This window comes from Halyomorpha halys, unplaced genomic scaffold, assembly GCF_000696795.3.
Source record: "Halyomorpha halys isolate HHAL.00 unplaced genomic scaffold, Hhal_1.1 Scaffold964.1, whole genome shotgun sequence".
NCBI classification, from domain to species: Eukaryota; Metazoa; Arthropoda; class Insecta; order Hemiptera; family Pentatomidae; genus Halyomorpha; species Halyomorpha halys.
In genome coordinates this window covers 157,947-169,430 of record NW_027115048.1, presented here as the reverse complement: position 1 = coordinate 169,430, position 11,484 = coordinate 157,947, and the positions used below count along the sequence as shown (strand labels likewise).

Sequence of the window (11,484 nt, the reverse complement as noted above, 5' to 3'; positions counted from 1 at the left end):
CAGAACTAGAAACATTTGGTTAATGTAATGGCTAGAAGAGATCCAAAATTATTACCTAATCTAAATAATAATAATGTATTTCTTTGAACTTCAGCAAACAATTTTGCTAACATTGATGAATCGATTCTAAACAAATTTGTACTTGCTCCCTACATGAAGCCGTTTTCCATTGTCGTTGTTGAAAAAAGAAAATAATGAAAATTAAATTTAAAAGTAGCTAAAATTTTTAATCGCTAAATAAGTGTTGTTTGTTTATGTCTAAATGATGTCACATACAAAATCATCATGGTGGCTAGAGCTTTTCTTATATTGCTACACAGAGTAAAAATTTTAAAAGTTAAAAATGAATCCTGATCTATATCAATTAATACATATATTATTGGGCTACTGAATTGACTGACAATAATATTAACATTATTTCAAATTATTATTCATAGTTGTCAGATGCAAAGAATTTCCGACTTTTGGAAATAGACAGTTGTGAAAAGGTGTCATTCAGGTGGCTTTGACTTTGTCAATCTATTTCCATTATGAGAAAGGCGCTTATTAGAGCGAAAGCGTCTTTCAAATTTCTTCCAGTAATTACCGGAAAAATACTTTATGGTATCGAGTATTTCTCTAACTCTTCTAAATTTCTTTTCTTAAAAAAAAAAATCAACTTGATTGGTTCTTTAATTTGACGAACATGGGTGTATATTAATCTATATAACACGATACATAATTCACTAATGGATTAGTTCTTGGAAAATAGATTTGATAGGTGATGGTTGAAGCTGTCATTTACAACACCCATGTGGTTATCGGGTGACATACCACTTCTGCTAAAAAAGAATAGAATGTCAGTCATTTGATTCCAGGCTGTCATGACGTCTCGACCTCTCACACGGGCAATCATATCGAATATGACTTTTAGAGTTTCATCTCTCTTGGGAATGTTTCCGTTCAGGGCGGTTAGAAATGATCTTAAAGTAGACAAAGTTTCGCTTCTATATTCTTTTATATTTCAAATTTTCATTACAATTGTATATCCGTACTTTGGGACGAAGTTTTTAAGCAAGCTTGAAATAGAAAATAATAAAGGATTACATAATGGAGAATCGTTTAATCATATAATCAGTATAATTTTTTTCTTGACCCATACCGTAATTTTCCCTTGTCTTATTTCATGCCTTTATTATCAAAGAAACGCATTTTTAAAAAGTGTCCACGTTTTAGACAACTTAGAAGACATCTTCCATCAAACGGAATTTCAATTCAGAATGGGATCTACTCAAATGATGAATTTGTTTGAAATACTTTTTCCTATCTTGTGTTGTACTATTTTCTTTATCCAGGGTAACACAATGGGCAACATTAATGTCACTATAGGTTTCTCCGCAGTCCCTTTGCAAATGGCATTGGGTTGTTGCCAGTTTAATTTTTTTGTTGATACTATAACAAATTTTTTACAATCTAGTTCTAAGTTCCTGGTACAAATCAAACCACCTGTTCCCTTTTGGAAGTTGAGAACTTTGAATAATGTCGTGGACGCTGCCAACCAATTGGTTTCGACTTCCATTGAGATCAACAAAATCTATTCTTTACAACTTCTAACTACTGTCGCTGTCGGATACTTTTCTGTCATCTCACACCTTTATTATACATATTTAAATAGCCGCTCAAATGATGAACTAAACTATCGGCTTGCAGTCGGAGACACCGTAATGGTTCTTTTTTACGTTTTTGTTCTCGTGCGCTTGATAAATTCGCCAGCACAGGCTTATTATAAGGTTTGTATTGATTATAATTACGTTTTTGAAAATCTTTTTTTTTATTATTGGATGTGTTGCCATGATTTTAGGTGTATTTTTTTTTTTTTTATAATGAGAAACAATTTATAATCTAAGAGATCTGTTATTGGGGATAGTTATATTTGGTAAACAATATACAATGATCTTAGATTTTAGTAATGAATAAAAAATTCATCTTTTCAGAGAATGACATTTTTCATAATTGTGCATTAAATTTCTTAATAACTGTGTTACAACTTTCCTTATTATTAAATATAATTTGAACCCATCAGTCAAGTCAAATCAGATACTTGACTTCTATACTGCCTAGTTCCCTCAGATCATTATGTCCTTAAATGTCTTTCCACGGATTAGTGTCGGGGTAAAAACATAATCGTTACTAGGTTTTCACTTGTACCTCGAAACAGCTACAACAACTACAACTAAGGAGTTAATGAAAAAATTGTTAGTGATAAAGTTGAAGTTCATTAAATTTGCTACCGAAGTGGTTATATAATTTTTTTTTCTAAGCCATGTAGTTTTTGATACACAGGTTAATAATATTTCCTTGCTCTATTAGTTATAAATCTTAATTTTAATTTAAATATTAGTATTTAATAAATACTAGCTTTAATCAATCACTCAATTTTGGCTTGTTTGTCTACGAGTATTTCCCCTGAAGGGTTTGAGTTATATTTTTAATTTTATATTATATTACACATTTATTTTTACATAGGAGGCATATTAATTACTAGTACAACTCTAATAATTAATATGAAACATGGTAATTAAAATGATATTATCTTATTTACCTTGGAACAGAACTGGAATAATGCGGTAAAATATACCATACTATGAATATTCCACAAATAAATAAATTATTCTAAAGAATCAGCTAATGATGGATCCTTGTGAAAATACCTGTTAATGAACTTAAATAAATATTAAAATAAATTTATTACAATATTTTCAAATTAGATACAAATTATTATGATATCTCCAAAGCAGCTCTGATGAAGGCTAGAAATTCTGGCCTAATAATATATATATATATATATACATATCAGAGAGGTGGCCCAATGGTAAGACACTGTGCTACGAACTCTAAGGACCTGCGTTTGAATCCTGCTGTGGCATAATTAATTTCTTCGGGGGTTCCAGAGCCCTGCGGGGTTCACCCAGCCTCATTAAGAGGTAACCCTTAGTCGGGTAAAAATCTTGCAGTCGGGGGTGATTCTTGCCTTGCATTGACCTGGTTTTGCATAGACACCATACACAAACGTCGATCTCGTAACAGTACTACCTTACAAAGTACTGAACCCCAGGCCTTCATGCGTTGTAGTAATAGTTTTTTGATTTTTTACTTATTTAATGATATTTACAACTGTATACATGTGTTTCCATAACAATACATAAATTTGATGTAAGGTCATCATGGTTAGAGTAAGGTTATAATGATATGATACAGGCGTGTAGAGAAACTATCCATTAATACCGCTAATAATAATTCCACATTACAAGGTCTCGAGGCCATCTTCTTTTCAGACGCCTTGGAGGATTGTCAGGAACGAAGAGGAAGCAAAATAAGCTTGGGTTTGGGTGGTTAGGAAGTTTATAATGATGAAGTCCAAGGTAACGAATCTGTTCTTCAGGGTGCTATGTATCTTTCGTCGGAATAGCTGAAAACAATTATTCAAAAATAAGTCATTAATTAAGATTGAGTTCTACTAATGATAATAATTGGATTCTTTTCTAGAGGCCTATTTTGCGTTTACCAGTTACCAATTAAACACATTCATATTTATAAAATACTGTTACCATTAATTTTAGAATATAATAAGGGATGGTATTGTTTAATATGATAGTAAATAATCTACAAAAAGGAACTAAGTTATTTAGTTATTTATATTTGATTGATAAATAATATTATTAAAATGGTTGAAATGATCCAAACAAATGGTTTGCCATAAAATATGATTATTACATTATAAATTCTAAAACTATTCTGTATGCCCTTTCTTGTTTTTGTTGGTAGCAGTGAAGGTCTTAATTTTTGAGAGTCAAATAATGTTTTTTGTAATGTTTCTTAATGCAATTATTGATCTTTATGGCTTTAACACGCGAGACAAATCTAAAATTTGGCTGTCCGATCAATTCCTTGACCAAACGAAATGAAATTTTCATTTCTAGTGATGAAGACAGGAGGTAGGGCTGTCCTGGATTAGAAAATCATTGAGGCTCTTCAATGTTGTTAGGTGGATTTTAACGGTATTAGAGTTATTGCTCGTTTTACGGATTTATTTATTTTTATATGTATATATATATATATATTTTTATTCTATTTTTATCCTGAGCATACGAAGGCGAACAACCCCTGTGCCTGACATGGCTCTTGATCCTGCAATATGGAGGTTGGTGGTAGGCCTGATAACTGTAAACCGTAAAAATAATGTTATTATAGAATAAAATTTAAACTATATTAACATGGTAACGACCACCACATGGAATGTTCGGAACTTCATTAACCACCGTGTTGGTGGTCATTAAAGATGTTAACTTACCGTTAACTGTGAAACAGGATGAACAATTAGGATTGCCAGAGGTTAGTGAAACCAATCATACACTGTTTTACTCCGGAAGAAAACCTAAAAATAGAACAACTGGTACTGGATTTATTGTTAGTGCAGTAGCAAGAAATTTATTATTTTTATTAAATTAATTTTAGAATTTTTTATTTCTTTAATCCAATTTTTAGAAATTTATTGTAGAATATTTGAAATAATGGATTGGTTCTTGGAAACAAAACCCAGGATAAGTGGTGGTTCTAGCTGTCATTTACAACAGCCTGGTAGTTATCGTTCAATATACCAGTTTTGCTACAAAAAATAGAATGTCAGTTATTTGATTTTAGTCTTATACCCACAGTAATGGATTGGTACATGGCAAATGGCTTAATCTGTCATTTATAACAGGTTGGTAGTCATAGGTTAATACAACGCTTCTGCTAAAATGTTATAATAGAACGTCAGAAATTCGATGCACTTTACTTCCGGCTGCCATGGCGTCTCGACCTTTCACACTAGCAATCGTATCGAATTTAATTTTTAGAGTTTCATCTCTCTTAGGAATGTTTCCGTTCAGAGTCGTTAGAAATGAGCTTAAAATAGACAAAGTTATGCTTTTATATTCTTTTGTACTTTCATTGATTATTACAATTGAATATTTGTATATCGGAGCCAAGTACATAAAAGTTGCATTCATTAAATTCAATGAAAACTCATTTAATCATATAATTAGGATAATAGTTTTGTTCGTTTGTAATGTGATTTTGCTTCCTTCATTTTTATGTTTTTATTATCAAAGAAACGTATTCAGGAAAATTGTTCGCTCTTTAGACGCCATAATACATATTTTCCATCAAACAGGATTGAAAATCGAAAAGAGACCTGTTTTCATGATGAATTGTTTTGAAATTTTTTTTCCTCTCGTGTGTTGCAATATTTTCTTTTTACAGGGCAATACAGGGGGCAGCATTAGTAGAGCGATAGGTCACACTATTGTCCCTTTGGAAATGGCCATTGTTTGTGGCCAGTTTAATTTTTTTGTAGATACTGTCACAAATATTTTTCAGTCAAGCACAAAGTTCCTTACACAAATGAAACCTCCAGTCCCCTTTTGGAAGTTGAGAACTTTAAATAAAATAGTTGACGCTACGAACCAATTGATTGCAACATCCACTGAGATCAACAAACTCTATTCTTTACAACTGTTGATTAATATTTTAGTAGGATATATTTCTGCCATTTCACACCTTTATTACATATATCTAAACGGTCGCTCAAATTATGAACAGAGATATTGGCTTGCTGTCGGAGACATTGTTATGCTTTTTTATCATATTTTCCTTCTTCAGCATTTGATTCAACCTGCAGCACAAGCTCATGTCAAGGTCTGTATTGATTATAATTAAGTTTCATAAATTTGATGATTTTTCATTATTATGCACTATGTTTTAATTATTTTTAAATGAGAAAAACTTTTTAATCTAAGAGATTTGTTACTGATACTAAACATATGTGATAAACGATATAGTGTATACTGATGTTGATGATTGACTCAAAAAATCATCTTTTATGAGAATATCTCTGACAATCCATACATAATTGTTTACTGTACTTCTTGTTGTCATATTTTTATATAATTTTTTAATTTTCTTTTCTGTAAAACTACAATTATAATAATATAAAAATTTCCTTATATTGTATTTTAAACAAAGCATAGTGTTTCTTATAACTTTTCTGTCCATATTAACGGGCTTTGCATTGTTTTTATTTATTTCTTTGAATACTAGGCAAATATTTTGTAAACTCGAATATAATAGGATTAATATATTTCCTCTAATACCTCCAAAATAACAAAAGAGGAAAAATCTGTTTAGTCGTTTGCAATATTAGTCGAACATGACTATACACATACTGGTGTATATTTATATGAGTATATATTTATCAGAAATAATGGATTGGTTTATGCAAAGGATACATTCTCTTTTAAAATTAAAAAAATACCCTAATCGTCTGTTGTACCAGGTTTGACGAAATAGTGTATTGAAACGTTTTCAATAGTTCTTTAAATCTGCAAATCATTTTGAAAGTAGTTTGGTGAACTGATTTATTTATTGATATTGGTAACTGTATTTTCATAAAAATATATCTAGTAAATGTGATGTTAGATTACAATGGTATGATTCAGACATGTAGAGAAATTACCCACTGGTAGCTCTGTAATAATATTTCTACTTTAGAAGGTCTCGAGGCCATCTTCTTTTCAGAAGCCTTGGGGGTTGGCAGGAATGGAATAAAGAGCAAGAAAAGTTAGAAGCTGGTTGGTTTGGGTGGTTAGGGAGTTTATCTCGAAAGGACCGATATTTGGTTCGACCAAGATCGGTTATGTCTTTTTATATTGTTTATATTTCTGACAAACTTATTAGCATTGAGAATTTTAGGAAAGATTTTGTCCTAAAAAGCCCCAAACCTCAACTTCATGTCCCAGATAAAAAGACCATGTATGTCTAGATAGGCCTTATTATTGTTATGTAGATTGGTCCTTTGTAATGGACTGGAGGTTTAGACCATTTGTCTAGTAATTATTGTAATAGTCGAAATGGACTTGAAATTTCCCTGACTTTTCAGTATTATGTGAGGAATTGAAGTTAGTTGTTTCTCCAGATGTAGTCCAAGATAGTGGATCTGTTCGGCAGAGGTAAGAGCAATATTATTAAGGGGCACTGTAGGACAGTCTGAAGGTTTACATCGAAATATTTAAAAGCCAAAATAGACGAAACGATCACATTTTAGAAACTCATTGTAGGATACCTAAAGTAATGGATTATTACTCGTAAAGTAGACAGGATAGGCGATGGTTCAAGCTGTCATTTACAACAGCCTGGTAGTTATCGGTTAATATTATGCTTCAGCTAAAATAATATAACGTCTGTAATTCGATATCGACATCACATCAAATTTAATTCTTAGAGTTTCATCAATTTTGGGAATAATTCCATTTAAAGCCGTTGAAAATCAGCTAAAAATGGATAAGCTTTTGCTTATAATATTTAGAATTTTAATTTATTGTCACAATAGAGTGTTCATGCATTGGTACCCAGTTAATAAAGGTTATCGCTATATATATATATACAATCAGGATTCATTTAATCATGTTTTCATTACGATTTCTCTCATGGTCAGTAATATAATTTTGCTTTCTCTACTATTTTTGATTTTTCATCGCTGAAACGCATTCGTCACAGTTGTCCACTCATTTCTATAACATACTAGCTGACCCGGGAATGCTTCACTATTGCTATATTTGGGGATGTATATAGATTTAACAATTACGATTGATGGTTATAATGTATGTATTTAGTTAAATTTAACATTTAGGTATACTTTATTATTATGATTTGGTAATATAAATTGTTCCAATATTTATGATGACAGGTTGAAATAAATGGCATATTGGTTGGTATCATCGATATATGCTGTAAATTTGAGATTTATGTTTAATGAATAAAATCGAAAGTTTCTTAAAGTTTATTATATTTTTGGTTAAAATTTAACTTTTTTTATTATGTTTTCGTAACATAAATTGAACCAATACATGCTATAAAGATGTAATCATAATTAAAAAAATAATATTAATAGCTTCAACATTACTCAACCAATCTACACCATACTTTGCAGTGGTTTAAGTAAAGATAATAATAAGTAACATTAACATTTAGTAGTTTTGAAATTAAAACTCTCACAGTAACAATATTAGTACTATATCTAAACAGCTAAGAATGATTGACATATCAAAGAGTGGTAAAATATTTTTGGGAGTAAAAAAAATCCACAAATTCATTTTATTATATTGAACTCTCAATTTTCTTCAAAATAATTTTTCTTCGGAGATTCGGGGATTTCATTATCTTTCAACCTTCCCCTGGTGAAATATAAAATTTTGAAAAAAATGCACGTGAACAGACCCATTAACATATGGAAGTGTGGTAAACAATTTTTAATTTAAGGAAAATTAGTATTAAAAAAAAATAAAACTGCCACTAAATCGGTTTAGTAAACAACACGGGGCAGTATAAGTGCTGCAATAGGTTACACAAGTGTCCTTTGGGAAATGGCCATGATTGGTGACCAGTTTATTTTTTTTTTATTTTCTAGATACTACTCTAGATTTTTTTTTTTAGTCAAACTCAAAGTTCCTTAAAGAGATGAAACCTACATCTTCTTCACGAATTTGAGTACTTTCATAAAAATCTTAGACGCCGCCAACAAATTGGTTTTAAATTCGAGCGAGATAACCAAAATTTAGTATCTGCAACTGCTTGTTACCTCACTTATCGGTTATGCAGACAAATCACGCTTCTATATTACATTTGTTTTAATAGCCGCTTAAAAGCCGAGAAAATTCACCCAACTTGTTTCTCCCTGTGTATATGTGATTCACCTACAACTTCCGTCTTCCTCGATATCGCTGGTGGTTGATATATCGGTAATGCACAGCGTTCGCACGAATTCGTTGCTTGATAATTCGCTGCTCTCCGCTACCAGTGGATGAGAGGCCCTTACATTTGTTCGTAACGGCCCTCCATAGAGAAAATAATAACCAACCTGCAGTTCTAGTGATATTGCTAACTTATTTTCTCTCGGCATGTGGACTAGACTGTAGGATATTTTCATTGACAGGTTATCGAATTATTCAAGCCAGAGTGAGAGCGTTGAGATTTAACCGTATGTTCACCACGAATTTTCAAAGGGAAATGGGTAGGGATAGTGGTATGATCGAAATCTTAAATACTTCTTGTACCAGAATACTAAGAGCCCTCTTGAACATCGGTGTTTAAAGGAGAAACTAAATTATCCCATCTGATGTAGGATTGTTTCTTTTTAAATATTATTATTATTATTACACTGGGGATCGGGAATCCGTTCCTCACTTCGACCCAATTGGATCTTTTGTGAGTTACCCCTCTTTCCACTAGATATCCCATATGAATCCTATGCTTCTTATGATGTTCAATAATTCTTTTGGGTTTATTCTAGAAATGTCTTCAGGTTCCATTCTGCCCTGTCCCATATACTGTAATCTTCGGAATACAAGGGCTTCACATTGACACAGAATGCGCTGTCCCTTTTCTTCGTCTTCCATACATAGACGGCAGGTGGAATCCTCCACCAGCCTCATCTTCTTAAGATGATATTTTAAAGGGCAGTGGCCCGTGAGGAGTCCTGTTATAGTCCTCAGTTCATTTCTAGTAAGGTTAAGGAAAAATTTTGCCTTTTCCTCTGATATTTTAATGAAGAGCTTGGATTGTTTCATACCTGGTTTCAGCGTCCAGTATGATTCCTTCTCTTTTTGTTCTTCTTTTTAAATAACTAAGTACTTAATTCATCGTAAAATGTTTACTTTTTGAGTTATACACAAATTAAGTTTTTTGTTGTCATTTTTCACAAGCTTAATTACAAATAAACCCTTAACATCTTCGAAAATATGTTATGCTTCAAGAAGATATGGACACAAGGTTTAACGCGCTGTATCATTACTAATAATGGTACGATTTCGAGTTTTTTTATTTTATCTTTAAATTTTTTCATTTGCATCTGTAAACCTAGTTTACAAAAAGCAAAGGAGCTGTACTGTTCAGGCATGGCTTGGGGGAGACAGCACCCAGTAGTTCATGTTAAGTAAATTATTTTACTAAATAAAATGTAAATTATTACACTAGGAGGTCCCTCATCCAACTCCTCCTCAGCCTACGCCGTATTATGTCAGAAATTTCATGTGTTGTATAAATTTATTGAAATATCCATGTAGCGTGTTGTGAAACCGTTTATGAGTCGTATGAATCTGGTCCGTCTCAGTCGGAATGCGTAGGTCGGTGTGAATGGTTTGAAACGTAGAGTTGTGAGTTCGTTGCCAGTCTTAAAAATTGCGATTGAAAAGTTTATATTTTTTTAATCTATGTCTTTTTAGCAGGTCCATAAATTTAGCAGGCGTAAGTCCATATGGGTTTTAGTAAGTAATTGTGTACGCTAAGTTTCTATCTGAGGGATAATTTAAAACGTCTGTGTAGTATAGAATAAAATTGTCTCAGTCGGAAATTTAGCGTTTTACGTTTGGTCTTGACGTGAAGACCCAGGGTCAACTTTCTGTTATAGGTAAGTCCTAAATAAGTTACAATGTTTGTTTGTATTATAGGGTGATTGTCAATGTAAACTAAAGGGCATGTTTTTTTGTCGTGGACTAAATATGACATGCTGTGACTTGTCTTGATTAATCTTAATTTTCCATCGTGTTCACCAGGTCCGTATGTTGTTTAGACTATGTTGTAGCGTTAGTGTGACTTTTAAAGGGTCTGTGTTTGTCGAAATGATAGTAGTGATGTCGGCTTACGTTGCAGTTAGTATGTTGTCGTTTGTGAATGTGAGGTACAGAAGTGGGGCCAGAATAGAACATTGAGGGACATCTACAAATATTGGTTTCATAGCTAAGTTTTGTCGGACAGAAAAAGAAGCGGTCATAAAGAAAATTTTTATTTTATTATCTCGTAAATACCCATTATACAATTTACCATAAAATGAATATTTTTTAATTTATGCTCAAAATATGTTTTCTTATTTTGAAAAAAAAAATTCAGTCCTCTAAAAAGTACTTTATTAATAAGTACTGCTCAGTTCACATACAAATTTTCAACCCTTTAACACAATTTGTTTAGACTTTAGATGCTAGATGTAGACTGTAGTGGTGCGTTAAACCTTAAGAAGGTCCTCTACATTTTAATTGAAATTAACGAGTACTTTTGTGATATTTTTTCCTAAAAAACCACCCCATACGGAATTGTAGTAAATTTGATCTAAAGGGGGCCGCTGGATGGACCCAAATGTTGATGTAACGTTTCGGAAATATCAAACACCTAGGGGTTTTTAAACGGATATAAAATAAACATATTCCCTCTTTCATGGCCTTTAATTCAATAAAAAAAATACGTTATTTTTGGAAAAACAACAAACAAAAAAAAACAATAAAATATTGAAAAATTCCAAATACAAATTGTGACTGTAGTGACTTGATGTGTTTCAGTCCAAGGAATTCAACACACTGCTCTACCAGCTCATGATAGAAGACATGACCAATGAATTCATCCATAATGTAAGTATTA

At 31.9% G+C, this 11,484-nt stretch overlaps 1 long non-coding RNA gene across 1 annotated transcript in view; it reads left to right on the top strand.

Annotated features, from left to right (window-relative positions):
* Positions 1-11,484, top strand: part of LOC136796939 (uncharacterized) — a 14,932-nt gene that overhangs the window by 2,514 nt on the left and 934 nt on the right. The window contains exon 2 of the long non-coding RNA XR_010844733.1: positions 11,406-11,474. This is a non-coding gene — a long non-coding RNA (uncharacterized lncRNA). The remainder of the gene's footprint in view (positions 1-11,405; positions 11,475-11,484) is intronic.